The sequence below is a fragment of the Lactuca sativa genome, chromosome 1 (genome assembly GCF_002870075.4).
Source record: "Lactuca sativa cultivar Salinas chromosome 1, Lsat_Salinas_v11, whole genome shotgun sequence".
In the NCBI taxonomy this organism is placed as follows: domain Eukaryota; kingdom Viridiplantae; phylum Streptophyta; class Magnoliopsida; order Asterales; family Asteraceae; genus Lactuca; species Lactuca sativa.
The window spans coordinates 250,116,822-250,143,773 of NC_056623.2; positions in this window are offsets into that span (position 1 = coordinate 250,116,822).

Sequence of the window (26,952 nt, forward strand, 5' to 3'; positions counted from 1 at the left end):
AATGGCTTATATGGACATGGGAATTGATTCTAGGCTTTGTTCTAAATGCATGGAATGGATTAAAATCACCAAAATGATTAATTTATGGGAGTTTACGGCCTAGCATAGGCTCCTGGCCGTAAACTCCTAATTACTCAAGGAAATGGTGCTAAATGGTGCTAGAACAAATCACATGTGATTGGTAAAATTAATCCAAGGCCTAACATGAGTTTGCATGGAATTTTTGAGGGATTTGTGGAGTTTACGGCCCATGAAACCCCCTTCATGGCCGTAAACTCTTGTGTGTGGTGTTCCAAGGTGTTTCAAGGTCTAGAACATGCATGAAAGGACTTCTAAAATTCATCTAAGGGCCTTAGGGGTGTGTAGTTTGCATTCTAACACCAAAAATTTTGGATTTTACGGCCCAAGAACAGGTCTTGGCCGTAAACTCTTATAAATCCCACAAAAGTTGTGTTTAAGGCCTTAAAAGTATTTTTGGTTGGTCCCTTGATTTATTCCAAGGCTTTTGGTGGTGTTGGATGGCTTTCTAACACCTTAGAATGAGATTTATGCCAAGTTTGGTGGAGTTTACGGCCCAAGAACTCTCCTTGGCCGTAAACTCATCTAAGTCCCTCAAAATTAATGTTTCAAGTGTCCAAATGCAAGAATCAAAGTCCTATAATTCATATCTAAGCCATAGAGGTGTTTTGGAAGGGTTTAAAGGCATGAAAAACACCATTTTCATGAGTTTACGGCCCAAGCTTATGCCTTGGCCGTAAACTCCTTCAAAGTCCACAAAATTATAGTTTTAGGTGTCCTAAGTCCATATCTTGAAGTCCCTTAGCCATATCTAAAGTCCATTTGAGTCTAGGAAGGAGTTTAAGGGCTAAAAACCCTTCAAAATGGTGTTTACGGCCTAGGCTGCCTCCTGGGCCGTAAACTCACATATAATGTCCAATTTTATGATCAAGTGTCTAATTTGGAAGCTAAACTTGCTATAGATTAAGGCTAGGAAGGTACCTTAAGGATTTGAAGCCTTAAATTTGAGTTTTGGACACTTAATCCTTAGATTTAGGAGAGAGGTTAGAGAGAGAGTAGAGAGAGAAGGAAAAAGCTTCAAATGAGTGCTAAAACATGTTTATATAGTCCCCAAAACTTGGACACGGTGGAATTCTACCCGATACCGGCCTTAAACGATGCTTTGGGTCGCACCCGATTGAGTTTTCGTCACCCGACGAGGATATTTCTAAAACTTAAGAAATAAATGTTTTGGGCTAAATTCATGAGTTCCTAAATGATTTGGACCCTCATTGAATGAAAATAAATATATAATTTTAGTTAACTAAGCCCAAAAACGATAACGGGACATTTCGATTTCCGACGAGTTATTCGGGTAGAACGGGTTTTTTGGCGATAAACAACTTCGGGTTGTTACACATTGTCAATGTCCATTTAAGACTTGGGAAGTTGTTCTTTTAATTAAATTTGCTTTACTGGTGTTCCAAATCATTGCTGATTCCACAACACCAAGCAAATAGATAACATCATTAAGGGTCATGTCATAGTCCGTCTCATAGTAGTCCCAAAGAGACTCACTATGTTACTAAGAAAGTGATTGAACATCCAACTTTCATGGGACTTTGACACCCAACTCTCCCGGCTTGTCAATATGTGACTTTATCTTCAAGATGTGAGCACACATATACTATGCTTGCCAATAGGGATTGAGTGACTTTAAACTTTTGAAGAACTTGTGGGTGAGGAAGAATAATTGAAGGGGGTGGAGGAAGTGAAGCATGATGTTGAGGGACACCATCTTCAAGAGATTTGGGAAGATCATAGTTGTCTGAACTAGACATCTATAATGGGAGAAAATCAAGTTAGTTGATTCAAAATCCTTAATATAACACCCAATATGAAATATTAAGGCTAGGACCCAACACAATATTTTATAATTTGGAAGAGGGATGTCGTAATCCAAACTATAAAATATTTGAAGGTAGTCGAATGACGATTCACCAATTTCCACCATGAAAAACGAAATAATTTATTAGGTTTTAATTGGATTTGAAATTCCTAGATCTTTTGAGATTCATTGAACTTTTCAATGGCATGTTTCAATCTCGAGTGTGCCCTCTCAAATTTTGTGACTGGGATGCCGAGGATGACAAAACAAGGTGTGAATAACCATACCAATTCACTTGGTACCCTTAATATTATCACCCAATCAATGTGCCGGTTAACCACACACGCTCCATTAATCTATGACAAACATTAATTCACCCTTCGTGATCCTTACTAGTCCAAGTTAGTGTGCCGGTTAACCACACACGCTCCACCAACGACTTGGTAAGGTACAAAGTGTGAATTCCATGGGCTAGAACCAAATTCACATTTTTCCTAAAGTAACTAAGATTGGGAATTAAATAAAAAATATATAGTTACTTTATAATAATTATTATACTTTTAATGAGAATTTAAAGTCATTGTCCTATCCGTTCGGCTAACGACCCTCCACCGATCAAGCAAGCGGTAGGTGAGAGTGGACACCCATTAAGTCGCCATTTTATAGGCAACAACCTTATACCCACCTTATAGACCGGCTCCGTGAATGAGGCCTACTAACGGTAAAACAACTTGTTCTTATACATATATATAATAATTAACCATTAATGTTATAAATAGTATAAGTGTTGAATTTTAACTTTTAAAATTCTAAGTGTTGGAATTAAAGTTTATTAAAATGTGTGAAACTTTTCCAAATTCCAAAACTTGAGGGAATGTTTTGTAACTCTTCAAAACTTTTCATTTCATAACTTATGAATTAAAGGTTCATAAAATGAAGACTCTTCATTTTATGTAACTTATGTGTTTTTAATGTGTGTTAAAGAAAAGTGACCTTTGGATATCCATAACTTGAGGACAAATTATGGACTCCATTAAAACACATAAATGATCAAGAATTAATCCTAAACAATTCAGCAAATAATTCCTATCATCTTCTAAATTCATAAGAACATGAACATGATTATCAAAATTTCAAGAATGATATGAACACATAAAATCATGGAATTTTGATTATAACTTTGAAATTGGTCCACCATCATCATTACCACATCAAAAACAGGTTTTATGAGTCCAAAACAGTTTAAGGTAATGATTCTAGACCAATTCCAGCACCAAAACTCCAAGATATGTTGTCTGGGGGTCCAACTCGTCGAGCGCATGAACCAACTCGCGGATTTGGATGGGTTTTGCCTTGGACTCGTCGAGTCCCTTCATGGACTTGGCGAGTCAGCTGTGCAGACAGCATAAAATCTTCGATTTTCAGCAATTTGCATCAAGTATTCAAACAAGCAAGCCTAGGCTCTGATACCACTGTTGGGTTTTGAGCAATCTAACACTTCCTAAGTGTGCATGCAACCCTAATAAACCTTGGATCTATGTTTGTCTAAATACATGCAAAATAATAATTTTTCCAAGGTTCATAACCTATCTAACATGGCATGGGGTACTTTTAAACATAAAAGAATCAGATGAGATTACATACCTTTTGATGATGAGTTCAATTCCTAAGGAGTTTGAGGGCCAAGAACCAATAGTGTGAATGCCTCAAATGGAATCACAAATCACCACAAACTCTTTGAAAACTTTGAGAGAGTGTATCCACACTTATAATTTTCGGCCACACACAAGCACACACACTAGTTCCACTAGTTGCCATTTCATGCTCCATAAGCATGCTTATATAGTGTTCATGGTTAGGGTGAAACCCTAATAACCCATGACCTTTCCTTTCCAAAGGATCCATGGGTTAAAAGCTCCATGGATCATCCATGGACTTCCATACAAGCCTAGCCCATTAACAAATGAGTGTTAGCCCACACTATATAAAACCAATAGCCCACAATCTAATTAGTCTTCCTTTTAATCTCTAAATTAATTCATAATTAATTTAAGACTAAGACTAATTAAATAACATAACTTCATATTAATATATTATAACTTATAATATATTAACAAACATATGTGTATAACTCTCATAAAATTATCCATAAATAGTTCGGGTGAGATGCAACCCAAATGGACCATGGCGATCGGGTCAAGTATATACCAAATAAGTTATGGACTTAGACACCTTATCCAACACAAATAACAATGCATGAACGAGGATTTCTACCAAGGATTGGCTCGAGAAATACTCCCATAGTATTTCATGATTCGTTACGATGCTGGTTCGATGTTTGTGGTATTAGGGTAAGTTTTAGGCATGCCACATACCACAGTCACTCCCAAGCACATGTTGTCCGTGTCTCGAATGAATATAGTTGGCCAGGCTATATTGATCCTAGACACGACTACATAACTGCCCAGGTTTAACCGTAGCGTACAACTCCCATTTACTTATGTTTTGTTCTACTTGTAGTTACGGATCTCGACGGTCGTTTTACTTGTATACTTTTAGAAAATACTTATATTCGTAGAATATACTTTTAGTTCAGAGCACTTAGGCCCTTTAGTGTTTATAGTTTTATACCATGTAAGCTTTGGTATACCAGTTCACTATAAACAAGGGCTCTGATACCAATCTGTCACACCTCGAAAACCGAAGGCGAAAACATTTACGGGGTTGACTCCATGTTGAGTATCAAATCCAATGTACATAGTAAAACAGTAAACACAAAACATTACATTACATAATATTGTTTACATCTGTTTGAAAGAAAAGTTATACAAGTGTTTTACATATGTAATATAAACAAAAGTAAAGACGAGTCTTCGGGACGCTCCGTCTTCTCCAAATGGTTGTGGTATACCTGTCTAACGCTGACCTGAGAATACAAGCGGTTTGAAAATCAGCATAAAGCTGGTGAGTTCATAAGTGGTTTAGTTTTGAAAAGAACGAGTTCCTTTACTTTCTGGAAAAGTTGTTGATCAAGAAAATCACATATTTTCTTATGAAAACGGTTTGGTTATCCTTTGTTACAATTTCGAAAACAGTTGGTTATGTCGTTCCAGGAAAGTCCCATATTTTCCTTATAGTTTTAGTTATTCGTTTGTTACTTTATCCATTTATGTGTTGTTGTGCTATCCAGGAAAATCCCATTTCATATTAAATAGAGTGTGACTTCATATCTAATTAGAGTTTATGAATTTAATTAGATATATTTGTATTCCATTTCATATTACATAGGAACCTCGCGTGTTATCAGGCCTCGATTCGCGTGTTTTCAAACCCTGTAATATATCTAATTAAATTCATAAACTCTATGTAATATGAAATGGGATTTTCCTGGATAGCACAACAGCACATAAACGGATAAAGTAACAAACGAGTAACTAAAACTATAAGGAAAATATGGGATTTTCCTGGAACGACATAACCAACTGTTTTCGAAATTGTAACAAAGGATAACCAAACCGTTTTCATAACAAAATATGGGATTTTCTTGATCAACAAATTTTCCAGAAAGTAAAGGAACTCGTTCTTTTCAAAACTAAACCACTTATGAACTCACCAGCTTTATGCTGATTTTCAAACCGCTTGTATTCTCAGGTCAGCGTTAGACAGGTATACCGCAACCATTTGGAGAAGACGGAGCGTCCCGAAGACTCGTCTTTACTTTTGTTTATATTACATATGTAAAACACTTGTATAACTTTTCTTTCAAACAGATGTAAACAATATTATGTAAGGTAATGTTTTGTGTTTACTGTTTTACTATGTACATTGAATTTGATACTCAACTTGGAGTCAACCCCGGAAATGTTTCCGCCTTCGTTTTTCGGGGTGTGACAAATTGGTATCAGAGCCCTTGTTTATAGTGAATGAAGTATACCAAACCTTACATGGTATAAAACTATAAACATTAAGGGGCCTAAGTGCTCTGAACTAAAAGTATCCTTCAAAATATAAGTATTTTCAAAAGTATATAAGTATACCGAGCCGTCGAGATCCGTAACTACAAGTAGAACAAAACATAAGTAAATGGGTGTTGTACATTGCGATTAAACCTGGGCAGTTATGTAGTCGTGTCTAGGATCAATATAGCCTGGCCAACTATATTCATTCGAGACACGGCCAACATGTGCTTGGGAGTGACTGTGGTATGCGGCATGCCTAAAACTTACCCGAATACCACAAACATTGAGCCAGCGTCGTAACGAATCATGAAATACTACGATAGTATTTCTCGAGCCTATCCTTGGTAGAAATCCTCATTCGTGCATTGTTCTTTGATCATTCCCATAGCGATAATTTTCCCTCTTGATAACTCTTTCCTACATTATCGCTTATTGTCACACCCCGAAAACCGAAGGCGGAAACATTTCCGGGGTTGACTCCACGTTGAGTATCAAATCCAATGTACATAGTAAGTAAAGTGAAACAAACATTACATTACATATTAAAAGTTTTACAATTTGTTTCCGAAAGACATAGTTTATATACAGTTGTGATACATAATATAGATATAAACAAAATGAACGAGCCTTGCATGCACACAATCCAGAGCCAAGTAAGTGTTCGGGTACCTGTACTATCGTTGACCTGAGAACACAAGCAGTTTGAAAATCAGCATAACACTGGTGAGTTCATAAGTAGTTTTGTTTTGTAAAAATGTTTATGTTTCCTTTCTGTTTCTGAAATCTAACACACGCCAAGAAAATCCCATATTTTCTTAAAAGTTGGTTGTTGTATCATAGAAGTAAAGTATAGTTTAATTATCCCATTTCATTGTTGTATTCCTTTTATGTACCAGTGTAATCCCAGGAAAGTCCTATACTTTCCTGAATTGTTAGTTAATGTAAAAGATGTAATGTTATACAGTTGGTTACACTTTACTGGTTATGTATATGTTACCCAGGAATGCCCCATGCTTTCCTGTATGTTGGTTTTCAATGTGAAAGATTGTATCTTGTTAAACCTGGTTACGTACATAGTTTCCCCAGGAAGGTCCCATACCTTCCTGAATGTTGGTTATCTTATGTAAAAGATGTAAAAGATGTAAAAGATGTAAACTGAATCCTAATTATCTGAAAAATGTAACAAGTGGTTCATTATTACTATAAGTAAATCTCGGTTATCCTAGTTGCGAGTTCCATAACCATACTAAAGATTGAACCTGTGGCAATAAGTAGTCCACTATCCTTATGACTTTCGTCACCCTTGAACCATTTCGGTTCGGCTGTAGCTAGCAGCCAGGTGTGGGGTAGTCAGCCCCGTATAGATCTATACACTCAAGTCACGCTCTCTAAATTCCAGAGATTCTGGTTACGGGTGTAGTCCTCCACTCGCGTATCTCTGTGGAGTGTTCGCCGAGGACGTGTCTCCAATCATACGGAATAACAAATTTACTAGTAATAATAGGACAATCCTCCATTCGCATATCTTTGTAGAATGTTACCGAGGACAAGACAGTGTATGAATTATATTGTTCATGTGTTATAATGTCATGCTTTTAACTGATAAAGTGTGGAAACCATTTGTGAAATATATAAAACATAACAGTTTATAAAACCCATTTCACAAATAAATGTTTAAGTGATCTGTATATTCTTCTAGTTATCAGTTGTGTAATCAATATTAAAAGCATATGAAATGTGAAATACACACATGAAAATAAGTTTTGAGTACAAGAAAACCCTTGTACTTTGCTTGTGTTCCCCCCTGAAAACAGTGAAAAACAGTAAAAAAAAAGGTAGGGGTATGAACTCACCGGACTCGGAAATGCGTCGGTTTTGGATACTAGACGTTGGTTCGGGGTTTGTTTACTCGCGATGTCCCTATGTAAATTGAAATAATGTCCATATATATAAAATTAGGGATACATTCACTAATTATATGGAACATTACATTCCAACGAGGTTAAACACCTCAAAACGAGCGTTTGGAGTGACCCGGGTGACATCTTCGGACTTGTAATGGCACTAGGGACTTGGGACTTGAGTTTACACCCCAAGAGTAAACATTTTAAAGAGTTTTCAACCACAAAACACACCCACACATGAGTTTACGGCCGTAAACTCATGTTCGTGTGATTTTGAAGGTTTAAGGGCTTAAATGGACATGGGGATTGCTAGAATGGATATCTAAAAATGCCTTGGAACACTTGGAATGAATTAACACCATTTAAAAGGGAGTTTACAGCCATACTCTTGGAGTTTACGGCCGTAAACTCACCCATGGCCAAGAATGATTAGTTTAAGCTACAAAGGACAATCACATGTGCTTCTAGTTAATTTTCCAAGCCTTGAAATGAATTTAGAACACCATTAAACCTATTTTTGGGAGTTTACGGCCTAGAGGCATGTTCTATGGCCGTAAACTCTCTTATACTCATGAAAAGTTAGTTTTTGATGCTTAAAAACAATCACATGTGATTCTAGAATTTTATACAAGCCATATAAGTGAATTTGATGCATCCTTAAGCAAGATTTATGAGTTTACGGCCAAGGGTATGTTCCTAAGCCGTAAACTCCTATAAATGACATTTTTGATGTTTTACAAACCCTTAAAGTATTTTTGGATGCATCTAGATTTTACTACAAAGCCATTGGTTGAGTTTGAAAGAATTTTGACATGTTTTAAGGCACTAAATCCCCATTTAAGAGGAGTTTACAGCCCAAGAATATGTCTTGGCCGTAAACTCACTTTTATCACCCAAAAATCATGTTTAAAGTGTTCCAAGTCTAGATTAGCAAGCCTTAATGTCATATCTAAGTCCCAACTATGATTTGGAAGGGTTGAAGTTCATGAAAACCTCATTTACATGAGTTTACGGCCCAAGCTTATGCCTTGGCCGTAAACTCCTTCAAATGGCTCAAAATCTATGTTTTAAATGATAAAAGTCTTGTCCATGAAGCCATTATGCCATAACTAAAGTCCAAAATTGCTTAGGAAGGGATTTGGGGCTTAAAAACCCATGCTATATGATTTTACGGCCCATGAAGGCTCCATGACCGTAAAATCATGAATATGGTCTTAATCCATGCTTTGAACTCAAATTTGAAGGCTAAGAAGGTTACAATACAAGCTAGGGAAAGTACCTTATAGATTTGAAGCCTTAGATTTGAGATTTAGACCTTAATTCTAGCTTGAGGAGAGAGGTTGTGAGAGTTTAATGAGAAATTGGCCAAAGGCTTCAAATGAAGTCTTAAAACACTTTATATAGTGTTCGGGAATTGGACACGACGGAATTTTACCCGATACCGACGTTACGTGAGGCTTTTGGTCATACCCGACCAAATTGTCGTGACTCGATACGGTCGATTCTATACTTATTCTGATTACTAAAGTGGGGAGTTAAAATGATTTCTAAATGTATTAAGACACCCATTAAGTCATTTTAGGTCGATATAAACTAATGACTTAATAAAATGGCGAAATTGGAAACGAATTTGAAAATGACGTTTGGTTGATCGGATTGGATTACAAGTTGTGGTACAAGAAGTGATATGAAATTTCGGGTTGTTACATTATCCCCCCGTTAGAGGGAATTTCGTCCCGAAATTCAAGACAAGAAATAAAAGAAAATACAAATCATGGATCTAGAAAGAGTTGTGGATACTTCTGTTTCATTGAGTCTTCTCGCTCCCAAGTGAACTCCGGTCCCCGCTTGGCATTCCAGCGAACCTTCACCAACGGGATGCGACTCTGTTTCGTACGTTTGACTTCTCAATCCATAATTTCGATCGGTTCCTCCACAAAGTTGAGGTTTTCATGGATCTCAATTTCGTCTAATGGAATCACTAGGGTTTCATCTGATAGGCACTTCTTGAGGTTTGAAACATGAAAGACGGGATGGATGTTACTAAGTTCGTGAGGTAGATGAAGCTTATAGGCTACCGGACCAACTCTGGCGATGATTTCAAAAGGTCCAATGTACCTCGGATTAAGTTTCCCACGTTTACCGAAGCGTACAGTGCCTTTCCAGGGCGAGACCTTCAACAGAACACGGTCTCCAACCTGGAACTCTAGTGGTTTCCGACGATTATCAACGTAACTCTTCTGACGATTGCGCGAGGCCTTTAGTCGTTCACGGATTTGGATAATCTTCTCAGTGGTTTCACGGATGATTTCAGGACCGGTAAGTGCACTGTTGGGGACTCGAATCTTGGCTAACTGTGTATCTCCCACTTCGGCCCAACACAGAGGGGATCTGCACTTTCGACCGTATAGGGCTTCGAACGGGGCAGCCCTAATGCTGGTGTGGTAACTGTTGTTGTACGAGAATTCGATCAAAGGTAGATGTGCGTCCCACGACTTTCCAAAGTCAATGACACATGCCATAAGCATGTCCTCCAGGGTTTGGATTGTTCTCTTGCTTTGTCCGTCGGTCTGAGGATGGTATGCCGTGCTCATGTCTAGTTGGGTTCCAAGGGCTTTCTGGAGAGACTGCCAGAATCGGGAAGTAAACCTGCTATCTCGATCAGAGATAATGGATGCAGGTACGCCGTGCAGTCGGACTACCTCTTGAATATATATCCGTGCGAGTCTTTCCATCTTGTATGATTCTTTGATTGGAACGAAGTGAGCTGATTTTGTCAAACGATCAACAATCACCCAAATGGTATCATACCCATTCGAGCACTTGGGTAGTTTGGTGATGAAATCCATGGTGATCATCTCCCATTTCCATTCAGGTATCTCAGGTTGCTGGAGCAGACCCGAGGGTTTCTAGTGTTCAACTTTTAACTTGGCGCAAGTCAGACACTTGCCCACAAATGAAGCTATCTCAGCCTTCATATTTAGCCACCAATATTATTTCTTGAGATCTAAGTACATCTTGTCAGAGCCCGGGTGAACAGAGTATCTGGTTCTGTGTGCCTCCTCCATGACTAACTCTCTAAATCCTCCGGACTTGGGTATCCAGATCCGATCCATGAAACAATGGACTCCGTCACTTCTAATCTCAAGTTTCTTTTCCATTCCTCTCAAAGCTTCAGTTGTCATGTTCTCGGGTTTTAGGGCTTCTAACTGAGCTTCTCGAATTTGCATGGGTAGGTTGGAATGGATGGTTATCGACTGGCTCTTCACCTTGTTGCTTGTACTCTCCTTTCGGCTAAGGGCATCTGCTACCACATTGGCCTTGCCGGGATGGTAACGGATTTCACACTCATAATCACTGAGTAGTTCTACCCATCGCCTTTGTCTCATGTTCAAGTCTTTTTGGTCGAAGATATGTTGTAGGCTCTTATGGTCGGTGAAGATAGTGCACTTGGTTCCGTAAAGGTAATGCCTCCAAATCATCAATGCAAAAACTACGGCTCCTAGCTCCAAGTCGTGTGTGGTATAGTTGACCTCGTGTGTTTTCAACTGTCTAGAGGCATAAGCAATTACTTTTCCTATTTGCATAAGCACACAGCCTAAACCTTGAGTAGACACATCGCAGTAGACAACAAAGTCCTCTGTCCCTTCGGGTAGGGACAGGACAGGTGCGCTGCACAAAGCTTTCTTCAACGTCTGAAATGCGGTTTCTTGTTTATCACCCCAACAAAAGGGTACACCTTTCTGTGTTAGAGTGGTTAGAGGTTTGGCGATTCTGGAAAAGTTTTGGATGAACCTTCGGTAATAGCCAGCGAGACCCAAGAATTGTCGGATTTCTGTGGGTGTCTTCGGTGCTGACCAATTCTCTATTGCCTTAATCTTGGAAGGATCGACATGAATACCCTCCTCACTTACCACATGACCAAGGAAAGTTACCTTCCGTATCCAGAACTCACATTTTGAAAACTTCGCGTATAACTTCTCGGATCGCAGGGTCTCCAACACTAGCCTTAAGTGTTGTTTGTGGTCTTCTTCACTTCGGGAATAGACGAGTATGTCATCGATGAATACTATGACAAACTTATCCAAATAAGGACGACACACCCGGTTCATCAGATCCATGAACACTGTCGGTGCGTTGGTTAAACCAAAGGGCATCACTACGAACGTGTAGTGTCCATATCGAGTCCTGAAAGCTGTTTTGGGCACATCACTTTCATGAACTCGCAACTGATGGTACCCTGACCGATGGTCTATCTTAGAAAAGTAACTGGCTCCCTGGAGTTGATCGAAAAGGTCATCTATTCGTGGAAGAGGATATCGGTTTTTGACAGTCAACTTGTTTAGCTCACGATAATCACTACACATAGGAAAGGATCCATCCTTTTTCTTGACAAACAAAACCGGGGCTCCCCAGGGTGAGGAACTCGGTCTAATGAATCCTTTGCTAAGCAACTCGTTAAGTTGACTGGATAGCTCCTGCATCTCTGTTGGAGCTAAATGATACGGAGACTTCGCTACAGGAGTAGCCCCAGGAATTAGGTCAATACGGAACTCGACCTGACGCTCGGGAGGGATTCCTGGAAGCTCTTCGGGAAACACATCAGGAAAATTGCAGACCTCGGGGATGCTCGTGAGGTTTTTAACTTCTTGATTCTCGTTGATTACATGGGCCAAGAATGCAACACACTCCTTTCGCAGGAGTTTCTGAGCTTTGATGCAGGAAATGATACGAAGGTTGGAACCGAGTTTATCGCCATAGATCACTAGGGTTTGTCCCGAAGGAAGGTTGAGACAGATGGCTTTTTCGAAGCAAAGGATATCTGCATGATTGGGACTCAACCAATCCATGCCAATGATGACATCAAATCTCTTTATGGATACGGGCATAAGATCGATAGGAAATGAATGGTCGTTTAAGGTAAGGGTGCAATCTACGAATACCTCACTCGCACTTTCTTTCTCTCCGTTTGCCATTTCGACGGTAAATATTTCGGTTAGAGGTTGGGAATCATGTTTTAGGTTATGTTTGAATGCATGACTAATAAAACTTCTTTCACACCCGAATCGAAAAGAATATTAGCATACGAGTTGTCGAGAAGAAACGTACCCGAGACAACATTGGGATCGGCGACTGCTTCTTCCCGTCCCACAGCAAGGACACTTCTGGTGTTGCTAGCAGTAGTCTTCTTGGGGCAATTCCTTTTAAAGTTCCCGGCTTCACCACAGTTATAATAGGCTTGACCAACGCCTATTCTAGAGGATTGATTTGCTGATTGAGTTGGAGCTTTGTAGTATCGAACAGTGTGCCCCTTCTTACCACAATTGGTACAGGATAGTTCTCGACAGGGACCGGGGTTGTGGTGATACTTGCATTTTTCACAACGAGGGAGGTTACCAACATATCGGCTGGTAGGAGTTGGAGCTGTGGATCCCACAACGGAAGCAGCAGCTACGGGGGTAGTAGCAGCATGAACTGCTACTGTTTGTTGTCTTTTGGAGGAGCCTTGAGAAGATTGACCCTTCTTCTTCTTCCAGAATTTCCTTTTCTCACCACTGCTTTTGGTCGATTCAGGGGTAGTAGTGGTGGCTTCCTCAACATCATCACTGTGGTGAATTATAGCTTGGGCTAGAGTCTTAGCACTATCATAAGTATCTGGGCGAGCAGCTAAGACATGACCTTTTGTCGGATTAATAAACTCCCAAATAAACCTCTCGATCTTTTTGCTTTCAGGGGTGACAAGACCAGGGCAAGATCATCAAATCGGGAAGTGTAGGCAGCAATATCAGAACTTTTCATCTTTAGGTTCCAGAGCTCGTGCTCTAGCTTCTGCATTTCGCCTCGGGGACAATATTCAGCAAGGAGGAGTTCTTTCATAGCCTCCCAGCCCATGGCATTGGCTACAGGGAGAGTTAAGGATTTGACTCGGCCATTCCACCAAGTCAATGCTTTATCAAGTAAGGTACAAGCTGCGAACTTGACCTTATCGGACTCATCACAGGCACAGATTTCGAAGATGGATTCGATTCTCTCGAACCATCGGGATAAGGAAATGACACCACCAGTGCCATTGAAGAAAGAAGGCTTCGCATTCATGAAGTCCTTATAGGAACCCTCCTTACGGCGTTCCTGATTACCATCTTGATTTTGATTACTACCTCCTGAACCACCGGTATTTAGCTGGGACATGGCAGCTGCCACCGCAGCGGTAACAGCTGTTTGAAATAACACGGGATCGATTTCAGGAGGAGGTGGCGGAGGGTTGTTGGAGTTGGGTCTCTTCCTGGGAGGCATCTTAATCTAATAAGATCAATAAAGAGAGAGGATGATAAGTCCTCTGAATCGAGAGATATGACAGATATTAATTCCAATTAAGCGGTAAAGCAGGAAAGAGTTATTGAAGCAAGTAAACTATCGCTAACGGAATGATCGGGGGTCTAAACATGTACGATGATTCGAGAAATACTCCCATAGTATTTCATGGTTTGCTACGATACTGGCTCGATGTTTGTGGTATTAGGGTAAGTTTTAGGCATGCCGCATACCACAATCACTCCCAAGCACATGTTGGCCGTGTCTCGAATGAATATAGTTGGCCAGGCTATATTGACCCTAGACACGACTACATAACTGCCCAGGTTTAACTGCAATACACAACACCCATTTACTTATGTTTTGTTCTACTTATAGATACGAATCTCAACGGTTTGGTATACTTGTATATTTTTTAAAATACTTGTAGTCTGAAGATACTTTTATTTCAGAGCACTTAGGCCCTTTAGTGTTTATAGGTTTATACCATGTAAGGTTTGGTATACTTTATTCACTATAAACAAGGGCTCTGATACCAATCTGTCACACCCCGAAAACCGAAGGCGGAAACATTTCCGGGGTTGACTCCACATTGAGTATCAAATCCAATATACATAGTAAGTAAAGTGAAACAAACATTACATTACATATTAAAAGTTTTACAATTTGTTTCCAAAAGACATAGTTTATATAATATAGATATAAACAAAATGAACGAGCCTTGCACGCACACAATCCAGAGTCAAGTAAGTCTTCGGGTACCTGTACTATCGTTGACCTGAGAACACAAGCAGTTTGAAAATCAGCATAACGCTGGTGAGTTCATAAGTAGTTTTGTTTTGTAAAAATGTTTATGTTTCCTTTCTGTTTCTGAAATCTAACACACGCCAAGAAAATCCCATATTTTCTTAAAAGTTGGTTGTTGTATCATAAAAGTAAAGTATAGTTTAATTATCCCATTTCATTGTTGTATTCCTTTTATGTACCAGTGTAATCCCAGGAAAGTCCTATACTTTCCTGAATTGTTAGTTAATGTAAAAGATGTAATGTTATACAGTTGGTTACACTTTACTGGTTATGTATATGTTACCCAGGAATGCCCCATGCTTTCCTGTATGTTGGTTTTCAATGTGAAAGATTGTATCTTGTTAAACTTGGTTATGTACATAGTTTCCCCAGGAAGGTCCCATACCTTCCTGAATGTTGGTTATCTTATGTAAAAGATGTAAAAGATGTAAAAGATGTAAACTGAATCCTAATTATCTGAAAAATGTAATAAGTGGTTCATTATTACTATAAGTAAATCTATGTTATCCTAGTTGCGAGTTCCATAACCATACTAAAGATTGAACCTGTGGCAATAAGTAGTCCACTATCCTTATGACTTTCGTCACCCTTGAACCATTTCGGTTCGGTTGTAGCTAGCAGCCAGGTGTGGGGTAGTCAGCCCCGTATAGATCTATACACTCAAGTCACGCTCTCTAAATTCCAGAGATTCTGGTTACGGGTGTAGTCCTCCACTCGCGTATCTCTGTGGAGTGTTCGCCGAGGACGTGTCTCCAATCATACGGAATAACAAATTTACTAGTAATAATAGGACAATCCTCCATTTGCGTATCTCTGTGGAATGTTACCGAGGACAAGACAGTGTACGAATTATATTGTTCATGTGTTATAATGTCATGCTTTTAACTGATAAAGTGAGGAAACCATTTGTGAAATATATAAAACATAACAGTTTATAAAACCCATTTCACAAATAAATGTTTAAGTGATCTGTATATTCTTCTAGTTATCAGTTGTGTAATCAATATTAAAAGCATATGAAATGTGAAATAAACACATGAAAATAAGTTTTCAGTACAAGAAAACCCTTGTACTTTGCTTGTGTTCCCCCCTGAAAACAGTGAAAAACAGTAAAAAAAAAGGTAGGGGTATGAACTCACCGGACTCGGAAATGCGTCGGTTTTGGATACTAGACGTTGGTTCGGGGTTTGTTTACTCGCGATGTCCCTATGTAAAATGAAATAATGTCCATATATATAAAATTAGGGATACATTCACTAATTATATGGAACATTACATTCCAACGAGGTTAAACACCTCAAAACGAGCGTTTGGAGTGACCCGGGTGACATCTTCGGACTTGTAATGGCACTAGGGACTTGGGACTTGAGTTTACACCCCAAGAGTAAACATTTTAAAGAGTTTGCAACCACAAAACACACCTACACATGAGTTTACGGCCGTAAACTCATGTTGGTGTGATTTTGAAGGTTTAAGGGCTTAAATGGACATGGGGATTACTAGAATGGATATCTAAAAATGCCTTGGAACACTTGGAATGAATTAACACCATTTAAAAGGGAGTTTACGGCAATACTCTTGGAGTTTACGGCCGTAAACTCACCCATGGCCAAGAATGATTAGTTTAAGCTACAAAGGACAATCACATGTGATTCTAGTTAATTTTCCAAGCCTTGAAATGAATTTAGAACACCATTAAACCTATTTTTGGGAGTTTACGGCCTAGAGGCATGTTCTATGGCCGTAAACTCTCTTATACTCATGAAAAGTTAGTTTTTGATGCTTAAAAACAATCACATGTGATTCTAGAATTTTATACAAGCCATATAAGTGAATTTGATGCATCCTTAAGCAAGATTTATGAGTTTACGGCCAAGGGTATGTTCCTAGGCTGTAAACTCCTATAAATGACATTTTTGATGTTTTACAAACCCTTAAACTATTTTTGGATGCATCTAGATTTTACTACAAAGCCATTGGTTGAGTTTGAAAGCATTTTGACATGTTTTAAGGCACTAAATCCCCATTTAAGAGGAGTTTACGGCCCAAGAATATGTCTTGGCCGTAAACTCACTTTTATCACCCAAAAATCATGTTTAAAGTGTTCCAAGTCTAGATTAGCAAGCCTTAATGTCATATCTAAGTCCCAACTATGATTTGGAAGGGTTTAAGTTCTTGAAAACCTCATTTACATGAGTTTACGGCCCAAGCTTATGCCTTGGCCGTAAACTCCTTCAAATGGCTCAAAATCTATGTTTTAAATGATAAAAGTCTTGTCCATGAAGCCATTAAGCCATAACTAAAGTCCAAAATTGCTTAGGAAGGGATTTGGGGCTTAAAAACCCATGCTATATGATTTTACGGCCCATGAAGGCTCCAAGGCCGTAAACTCATGAATATGGTCTTAATCCATGCTTTGAACTCAAATTTGAAGGCTAAGAAGGTTACAATACAAGCTAGGGAAAGTACCTTAGAGATTTGAAGCCTTAGATTTGAGATTTAGACTTTAATTCTAGCTTGAGGAGAGAGGTTGTGAGAGTTTAATGAGAAATTGGCCAAAGGCTTCAAATGAAGTCTTAAAACACTTTATATAGTGTTCGGGAATTGGACACAACGGAATTTTACCCGATACCGACGTTACGTGAGGCTTTTGGTCATACCCGAACAAATTGTCGTGACTCGATACGGTCGATTCTATACTTATTCAGATTACTAAAGTGGGGAGTTAAAATGATTTCTAAATGTATTAAGACACCCATTAAGTCATTTTAGGTCGATATAAACTAATGAATTAATAAAATGGCGAAATTGGAAACGAATTTGAAAATGAAGTTTGGTTGATCGGATTGGATTACAAGTTGTGGTACAAGAAGTGATATGAATTTTCGGGTTGTTAGACTTATTCAACATATATCTGTCATATCTCTTGATTCAATTCAGAGGACTTATCATCCTCTCTTTCTTGATCTTATTAGATCAAGATGCCTCCAAGAAAGAGACCCAGCTCCAAGACCAACAACCCTCCGCCACTACCTCCTCTTCAAATCGACCCTGTAGTATTCCAGGCAGCTGTTACAGCCGCGGTGGCAGCTGCCATGTCTCAACGGAACTCTGGTGGTTCCGGTAGTTCGGGAGGTGGTACCCAAACCCAAAACCATGAGAGTAGTCAGGGACACCGAAAAGAGGGTTCCTATAAAGATTTCATGAACGCAAAACCCCCGTCCTTTGATGGCAATGGAGGTGTCATTTCCCTCATCCGATGGTTCGAGAAGATTGAATCCATCTTTGAAATCTGTGTCTGTTCAGATTCAGACAAAGTGAAGTTTGCCGCCTGCACCTTTATCGACAAAGCCTTGACTTGGTGGAACGGCCGAGTCAAATCCCTAACCTTACCTGTAGCCAATGCCATGGGTTGGGAAGCCATGAAAGAACTTCTGCTGGCTGAGTACTGCCATCGGGGCGAAATGCAGAAGTTAGAACACGAACTCTGGAACCTGAAGATGAAAGGTTCCGACATCACTGTTTACACTTCCAGATTCGACGACTTGGCATTACTCTGCCCAGGAATGGTTACCCCGGAGAGTAAGAAGATAGAGAGATTCATCTAGGGGCTGACCTAGCCAACCAAAGGAAACGTAATAGTTGCGAGACCGGATACATACGACAACGCCAAACGCTTAGCGCAGATCCTCATTGATCATAGTGAAGACCTTGAGGAGGCAACTACCACTCCTGAGCCGACAGTGAGGAGTGTGGAGAAAAGAAAACTTGGGAAGAAAGAGAAAAATCAGACATCGCACGAGTCTTCAAAGAGACAGCAAACGGTGGCAGTTTACGCTGCTACTTCCCCTGCGACTGTTTCTGTTGGTGGATCCTCAACTCGGAAACCTACCAGTAGGTATACTGGAACCCTTCCTAGTTGTGACAAGTGCAACTATCATCATCTTCCTTCCAATCCATGTATCGAAATAATTTGCAACAAATGTGGCATAAAGGGTCACATGGCGAAAAACTGTAAGACACCAACCCAATCAACGAGTCAAACTTCCGGAGCAGGCATTGGTCGGGCCTGCTATAGTTGTGGAGAAGTTGGACATCTTAAGCGAAACTGTCCCAAGACTATAACGCCTGGCAACACCGGAAGAGTTCTAGCGATAGGACAAGAGGAGACAGCCACCGATCCCACCGTTGCCACAAGTATATTTCCCCTCGTTAAATTTAAATGCCTGTGATTCTTTTCGATTCTAGCACCAAAAGAAATTCGTTAACCATCCACTGGAACATTTTCTAACCCCGTCGTTTGCGAGTAACCGAAAAATGTATATCTTCGAGATGGTTACCACGTGAGAACGAGAACGCTTGTGTCGTATCCATAAATTGTATTTTCAATCCGAGGGATTATTCTTTCCATTCGACCTATTGGCAAACTTTTTATGAAATGCTTTGATGCCACCCTTAGCATGTAATGACCGAGTCTCATTCATGTTGTCTTTCCTAGTTTCGAGAAAGCCATTCGTTCTAACCTCCCTCCGACTCGACTCTCATGATCTTCGTGCATCGAGCTTAAAAAGTTTTCCCCTGTATCTCTAGTCCGAGTGATCACCAAGAAACGAGAAGTCTACGATTCTTTCCTCGATACTGTTTTGAAAGAATTCTGGAGAATTCTTTCCGAACGCGTAGTCCAGTCTCGCATCGACCTAATCCCGGGAATTTCCTCGTAGCCAAACCTCAGTAAGCACGATGTGTGCAAGTCAGCAATCAGGGCATGATACGATCACTACGAGGTAGTAGTGGCGCCCTTCGGTCGAACCATTTTCTTGGTCATGTAGATAAGCGAAGCAGTCATACTCGTAAACCTTTCCAAAAGTTAAGGCTGTTGGGTTTTGAGTATTCTCACACTCCTAAGTGTACATGCAACCCTAAATACCTTGGATCTATGTTTTCTCTATTATACATACAAATATGAACATCCAAGGTATTATCCTAATCTAGCATACAAAACAATGACTATAGCAAGATAGAATACATACCTCTTTGGTGTAGAAAGTCTTCATGAAGCTTGAGTGCCTAGTGCCCCAAGTGTGACACCTCAAATGGTTCACACAACACCAAATACAAATGGAATGACTTGAGAGAATTCTACACGTCATGAAAATTGGCTAGCCCTTTCTTACTCTCACTAGTAGCCAATTTTGGTCAAGAATAAGATGCTTATATAGTTAGGGTTACACCATGTAAACCCTAATTGACATGGCCTTTAATTTCCATGATCCATGGGTACAAATACACCATGGAGTATCCATGGACCATCCTATGGGTTTTAGCCCAACTTGATTGTCCATGGAGCATTAGCCCACTATACAAGTATGGATGATTTACACAATCAACCCATATATTTAATTAGCCTTCTTTTGATCACTTAATTAATCCTAGATTAATTCTTGATCAATACTAATTAAATAATCTTATTATTCTTATTATTAATATACTAGAACTTATAATATATTAATAACCATAAGTGTCTTATTTCTCTTATTATAGTCTATCCAAGTGCATGATGCCATGCAACCCAAATGGACCATGCCGGGTCGGGTCAAGTCTTACCAATTATAGTTATGGACTTAGACATTAATCCAACAGTCTCCCACTTGGATAAGTCTAAAACTATTATTGCGTATGACTTCAGGAACCAACTGGCAATCGTAGCTCTCAAAAGCTTCTGTCGAACTCTGACCTTGTCGATGAACTCTGACCTTTTTCAGTGACTTGTCCATTAGATAAGGGATCATATATTCCTCCATTCTAGATATCATATGGACTGAGACATGGATTATAATCATTCTCTCTGTCCATTTGTTGTTTCCCGATTTCTGATTTATGATGACTGACTAATTGAACAAATCAAATCAGTCCTGGCCCGGCCGAGCACTTCCATTTGTCATCATCAATTCATCGAGGGGCCCACAGATATTGCTTTTATCCCGAAGGTAAAAGGAACGGATAAACTTCAACTCATATGGCTTGTTCTACTACTTGTTAAATCATACACAAAGGCACGTTTTATAGCACCGAGTTACCAAATGCGTTTTCGTGCAATCAATGTACAACCAACTCATTGTAACAACTCATATCTCTAGGTTTGAAGAATATAATATATTATCGTCTCATGATCACTCGTGATAAAATTCATGAAGTGATTCCAATGAGCGCAGGTTGAATCCAATACTCAGAACTTATGAGCACTCATGAGTGTTGTAGCCCTTTGTCCAACACCTTAGACCTCTACAAGCCAACCCATGACAGTCTTAATTCATATCTACTTCCAACATACGACCGACTGTGGATGGTTTGAATAACTTAGTCATTCCGGAAGAATAACCCAGTTTATTCGGGAAGTCAAAACATGCAAAGTGAAACACAATAATAATTGAATCCAATATGGTATCAAAACCTATGAACATAAATAAAACACCTTTTATTTATCACCATATGATTACACATTATTCATTGTATACTGTTTCAGCTATCAACTTTATTCTTCAACTTAAAACAATACATGTCCCATGCTCCAAGCATGTACACTATGTTTTCTAAACACTAGTCATGCCATACACCAAGTATGCATACTATGTTTATCTATGATCTTTACTTTGTGAACTAGATCCATTGAACATAACTTCAATGATTCTCTTTTCACACTCCCAAATCCTTACTACAAATGCAAGAATTCCAAATTCATGCCATTTACTGGAATCTGTCAGATTCTAAACTTATATGCATTGAAACTCTTGTAATGATTATGCACAAAGTCAGAAAGACTTGACAACAATCATTACAGAGTATTCCAAAGGAGATCAGCTCCTTGGAAACATCCTTCTTGCATTAAGTTTCCTAATCTTAAACAGATTGAAAATTCTAACTTTGAAACATTTCCAGATTCCATTTTGACTATCACTTCTGAACAAGAGTTGCCTCCTTACAGATTATGTCAATATGGTCCTTCCAGAATTATCACTATACTTCCAACTGTCCTTGAGCAACCAATCTTTGGTAAACCTTAGATTGTCCTCGACAATTGTTTAATCCTTTTAGTCATATCTAGTTCTAAACCTTTTCCCTTCTTAATGCCCCAGGCATTTGGAAAAATTTTAGAAAGGATGAATATAGCACATGTAACCGATCCTATATCCGAAGCATATGGGACACGATTCATGATGTCTCACATAAAGACTAAACCAGTCTTTTACTATAACATTCCCATTTCTATTTGCCAAGTTCCCATAATTCAGATTATGAAAAGGGATGTCGTAATCATAATTGAATTTTCGAACGCAAATAATGGACCCATATACAGAATTTCCTTATGTTGAGCCATTCCAACATGAAATTCATATATATATCCTTGACTAAATGATTAAAAAACTCAATCTAAGCTTTTATATTTGGGATGAAGTATAATTTCCTCTCCCTTAATTATAGCAAAACAACTCTTTCCCAATTGAAACCTTTTGTTTTCTATAATTAACATTGCTAACATGCAATACTTATCATAATTATCATGCTCCCACTAACATGATGATTATTATCATAACACTTATGCTCCCACTAGCTTTGACATGTACTAAAAAATCAGCTGACTTCCTTACCAAAGTTCAGATTTCTAATACTAGATTGTTTTGATAAAACTTTATCAAAATCATACACCTTCCCTTAGATAGCACACTTGTGTGTCTAAACAATTATGAAGAGGGATGCCGTAATCATAATGGTTAGACCTTCTTGCCACTTCTCACAAGTCCAGGTTAGTGTGCCGGTAAACCACACACGCTCCACTAACGACTTTGAGAATGCAAATATCACAATTGCTTTCTAGCTAAAATCTACATAGTGAAAGTGTTTCCTCACCATCATTTTCCTGAATCAGAGAAAAACCTTATGACACTTAGATTTAATGGTGTATGTGTTCTTATCCATGTGAATTATCAAAATCATAGTCACAAGACAAGGATAATGACAAATCCAAACTCATATGGATTGAAATCTATCTTAATTTCTTGCCACCTAGCAGCTCAAGGGCCTGCCATTGCTTCCAAGTTGTTGTGCAACAAATTGAGAACTCTAAGAACTCATATGCAAAGCCCACTATAACTGGAATGGGCACAGAATATGTCAACACGATAGGTTATAAACCTCAAGTCGTGTGCTAGTGAAGAACTTCAGGTTTTATTCTTGATTAGTTCTTGAGACTTTCAAGACTCCCACTATCCTCTTGACCTATAAGACTCCCTTGTCAAATATCCAAGAAATAGTGTGGATTCTAATCAAGACAAACACTTCACACAATTGGCCTAAGTTGGTCTTTGTTTTATCCAAAACATCACAACTTACCAATTTCAAATGTACAAGAGTAGAAAACTTTTACTCTTACATTTGACAAGTGTTTTAAACTTTCTTTGAGACATTTCACTCAAATTACAATCTTGGAGTATGACTCTAAGACTTGTATTGGAATGAAGTATGACTCACCTTCTTGACTTAACCATTTCAACAATTCAAGATCCCTCTTCTTAGTCATAAGAATGCACTAAGATTTCCCTTAGAGAACCGATTTTGATATGGTTTCTTAATCATTAAGATGATCACAAAACTGATACTAAAGTACTCTCCCATCTTTTCAGATTTGAGAAACTTTTATCCTTCTGCCTAATTTGATTCTTCTTATTCGCTCTGCCTTACATTGGAACCTTTTCCAATGTCTCAGAGTTACACTTAAGCTTGTAAGTATAATCATATTTACTGAGCTTTAGTAAACTATGACGAATAGTCTTATCAATCTTTTGTGGTGGACTTAATCAGTGCACAAGAATGTGTACTCGATCCCTTAGTCCATTACTTGACTCACACATCCATGTGAACGAGTAATTAGTCTTAATTTTTCCAATACTTGAAAGTTCTCATTCATCATGCAATACAACTTGCGTGATTCCAAGTCCCGGTCCAATTGAAACTTGGGTGATGACAATCTTTCCTTATTTGGTAAATTTAGACATTACCAAAAATGAAAGAATCAATTTCATATTTCCACTCTTGCTATTAATGGAATCTTATAAGCAACAATTTTCCTCAAATGCCATGGTAAGGATATTTTAAAATAAATAAAATAAAAAATTTCCTTTTTATTTTAAAACTTTGCGGAAAAACTTATCCTTACAATCCATATGAAAACTTGTTATCTATTCCTAAGCAATATCTCATAACTCCTAAGAAGTAGCTCAAGAATCCGATCTTCAAACTATGTGATAGAAATCCATCTACGCGATCAGATTCAGCATATTCTTTCTTTAAGTTTCTTCACTTTTCTTTGATTCTTAAAACATCACCATGTGACCCAGTCACATCATGTATCATGAATCTCATAATAGAACCTTAGCAGAGTTAGATAGTGGACTTTACCTGAAGTAGAGTCAAACTTGTTGACTTTAACCTCCTTAGGTAAATTTGGCAGCTTCGCAACCAATGCCCCTTCCTTTGGCAATATAAACATATGGACCCTTTGATAATGGTACACGAGACTATCACAAACTTAGCTTTTCCTCTTTACCATTTGGTCAACCGAGTTGACTATGGCCGATCCCTTTCCATTGGGAAGAGAATGCTTTTCTGGATTTCCTGTGTCACTATTGTCAATGTCCATCAATTTTTAAGGATGTTGATCTTAACAAATAGATAAGATCATTAAGGGTCTTGTCATAGTCTGTTTCATAGGTGTTCCAAAAGAACTCACTATGTGACTTAGAAAGTAGTTGAACTACCAACTTTCTCAAGACTTTGACACCCAACTCTCCCGGCTTGTCAATATGTGACTACATCTCCAAGATGTGATCACACCTAGACCTTGCTTTGCCAATAGGGCTTGAGTGACCTTGAACTTGTGGGTTAGGGAGAATAATTGAAGGAGGTGTAAGAAGTATGATTTCCAAGGGACATCATCTTCATTTAGGAAAGCTTGTTTCAAGAGATTTGGGAAGATCATAAATGTCTAAACCAGACATCTTTTAGGAGATATTCAAGATAGTTGATCTTAAGTCCTTAATATGACACCAAATATGAAATATTAAGGCTAAGACCCAACAAACTATTTTATAACTTAGAAGAGGTATGCCGTAATCCAAGCTATAAAATATTTGAAGGTAGGTGAATGACGATTCACCAATTTCCACCAAGATAAACGAAATGTATTATTAGGTTTTAATTGGTTTTTGAAACTCCTAGATCTTTGAGATTCATTGAACTGTTCAATGGCATGTTTCAATCTCGAGTGTGACCTTCAGGTTTTGTGACTGGGATGCCGAGGATCACAAAACAAGGTGTGAAGTAACCATGCAAATTACTTGGTACCCTTAAGTGTTTACCCCTCAATCGATGTGCCGGTTAACCACACATGCTCCATCGATACTATGATAAACATTAAGTTACCCTTTGCCTACCTTGTTAAATACGAGTTAGTGTGCCGGTTAACCACACACGCTCCACTAACCGACTTAAACAAAGTGCAAAGTGTACTTTCATGGATTAGCACCTTATTCACATTTTCCTAAGTAACTAAGATTGGGTATTACTATGAGTTTAGTTACATAGTATTTATCATTAATACTTTTAATGAAGGGAGAATTATAGTCCTGTCAAACCCGTTCGGCTAACGAACCTCCACGAGTCAAGCAAGCGGTGGGTGAGAGTGGACACCCATTAAGTTGCCATTTTATAGGCAACAACCTTATACCCACCTTATAGACCGGCTTCGTGAATGAGGCGTACTAGCGGTAAGACTGACTTTACTCTTATACATATATATATTATTAACTTATAATATTATAAAGTATAAGGGTTGAATTTTAACTCTATAAAATTCTAAGGGCTAACTTGGAATTAAAGTATTCATAAGAGAAAACGTTACAAATTCCAAAACTTGAGCGCATGTTTTGAAACTATTCAAAACTAATTAATTCCATGATTTATGTGTTTAAAGTAGTTTTAATCAAAAAACTCTTCAGGTTCCATAACTTGAGGACAAGTTATGGAAGACTTTAAACTAATAAAAGAATTACTTTTCTTTATTTTATAACTTATGGAATTAATTAAGGTTACACTTTATTTATTTATTTATTAATGAAGTGACTCTTGAACCTCCATAACTTAAGGACAAGACTCTTCATCTTTTGTAACCATTACCAACTTTTATGAGTTTTATGAAACTTAAATGTGACTTTTCATATAACTTGAGGACAAGTTACAAAAACACATTTTAGAATCAACTCTTAGATTAATTTGGATTGAAAACAACTATTTCACTCAACTTTTCTATTAATCTAAGCAACTCATAAGAACAAGATAATTCAAATCAAACTTTTTCATGTAATTAATCTAAACCTTAAAGTAATACAAAACATGAATCAATTGACAATTATCTTTGAAATTGGATTAGCATGAACATTACCACATCAAAAACAAGTTTATAAGTTCAAAAACATGTTAGGGTAATGTTCCTAGTCCAATTCCAGCCAAAAAAAGTCGAATTTATGCTGTCTGGGGGTCCAACTCGTCGAGTGCACGAACCAACTCGGCGAGTTGGATGCTTTTTGCCTTGGACTCGGCGAGTCTGCTGGGCAGACAGCATCAAAACTCGATATTCCAGCTTCTTTTGCATGTATAACAAGAAAACAAGCCTAGGCTCTGATACCACCGTTGGGTTTTGAGCATTCTAACACTCCTAAGTGTACATGCAACCCTAAATACCTTGGATCTATGTTTTCTCTATTATACATACAAATATGAACATCCAAGGTATTATCCTAATCTAGCATACAAAACAATGACTATAGCAAGATAGAATACATACCTCTTTGGTGTAGAAAGTCTTCATGAAGCTTGAGTGCCTAGTGCCCCAAGTGTGACACCTCAAATGGTTCACACAACACCAAATACAAATGGAATTACTTGAGAGAATTCTACACTTCATGAAAATCGGCAAGCCCTTTCTTACTCTCACTAGTAGCCAATTTTGGTCAAGAATAAGATGCTTATATAG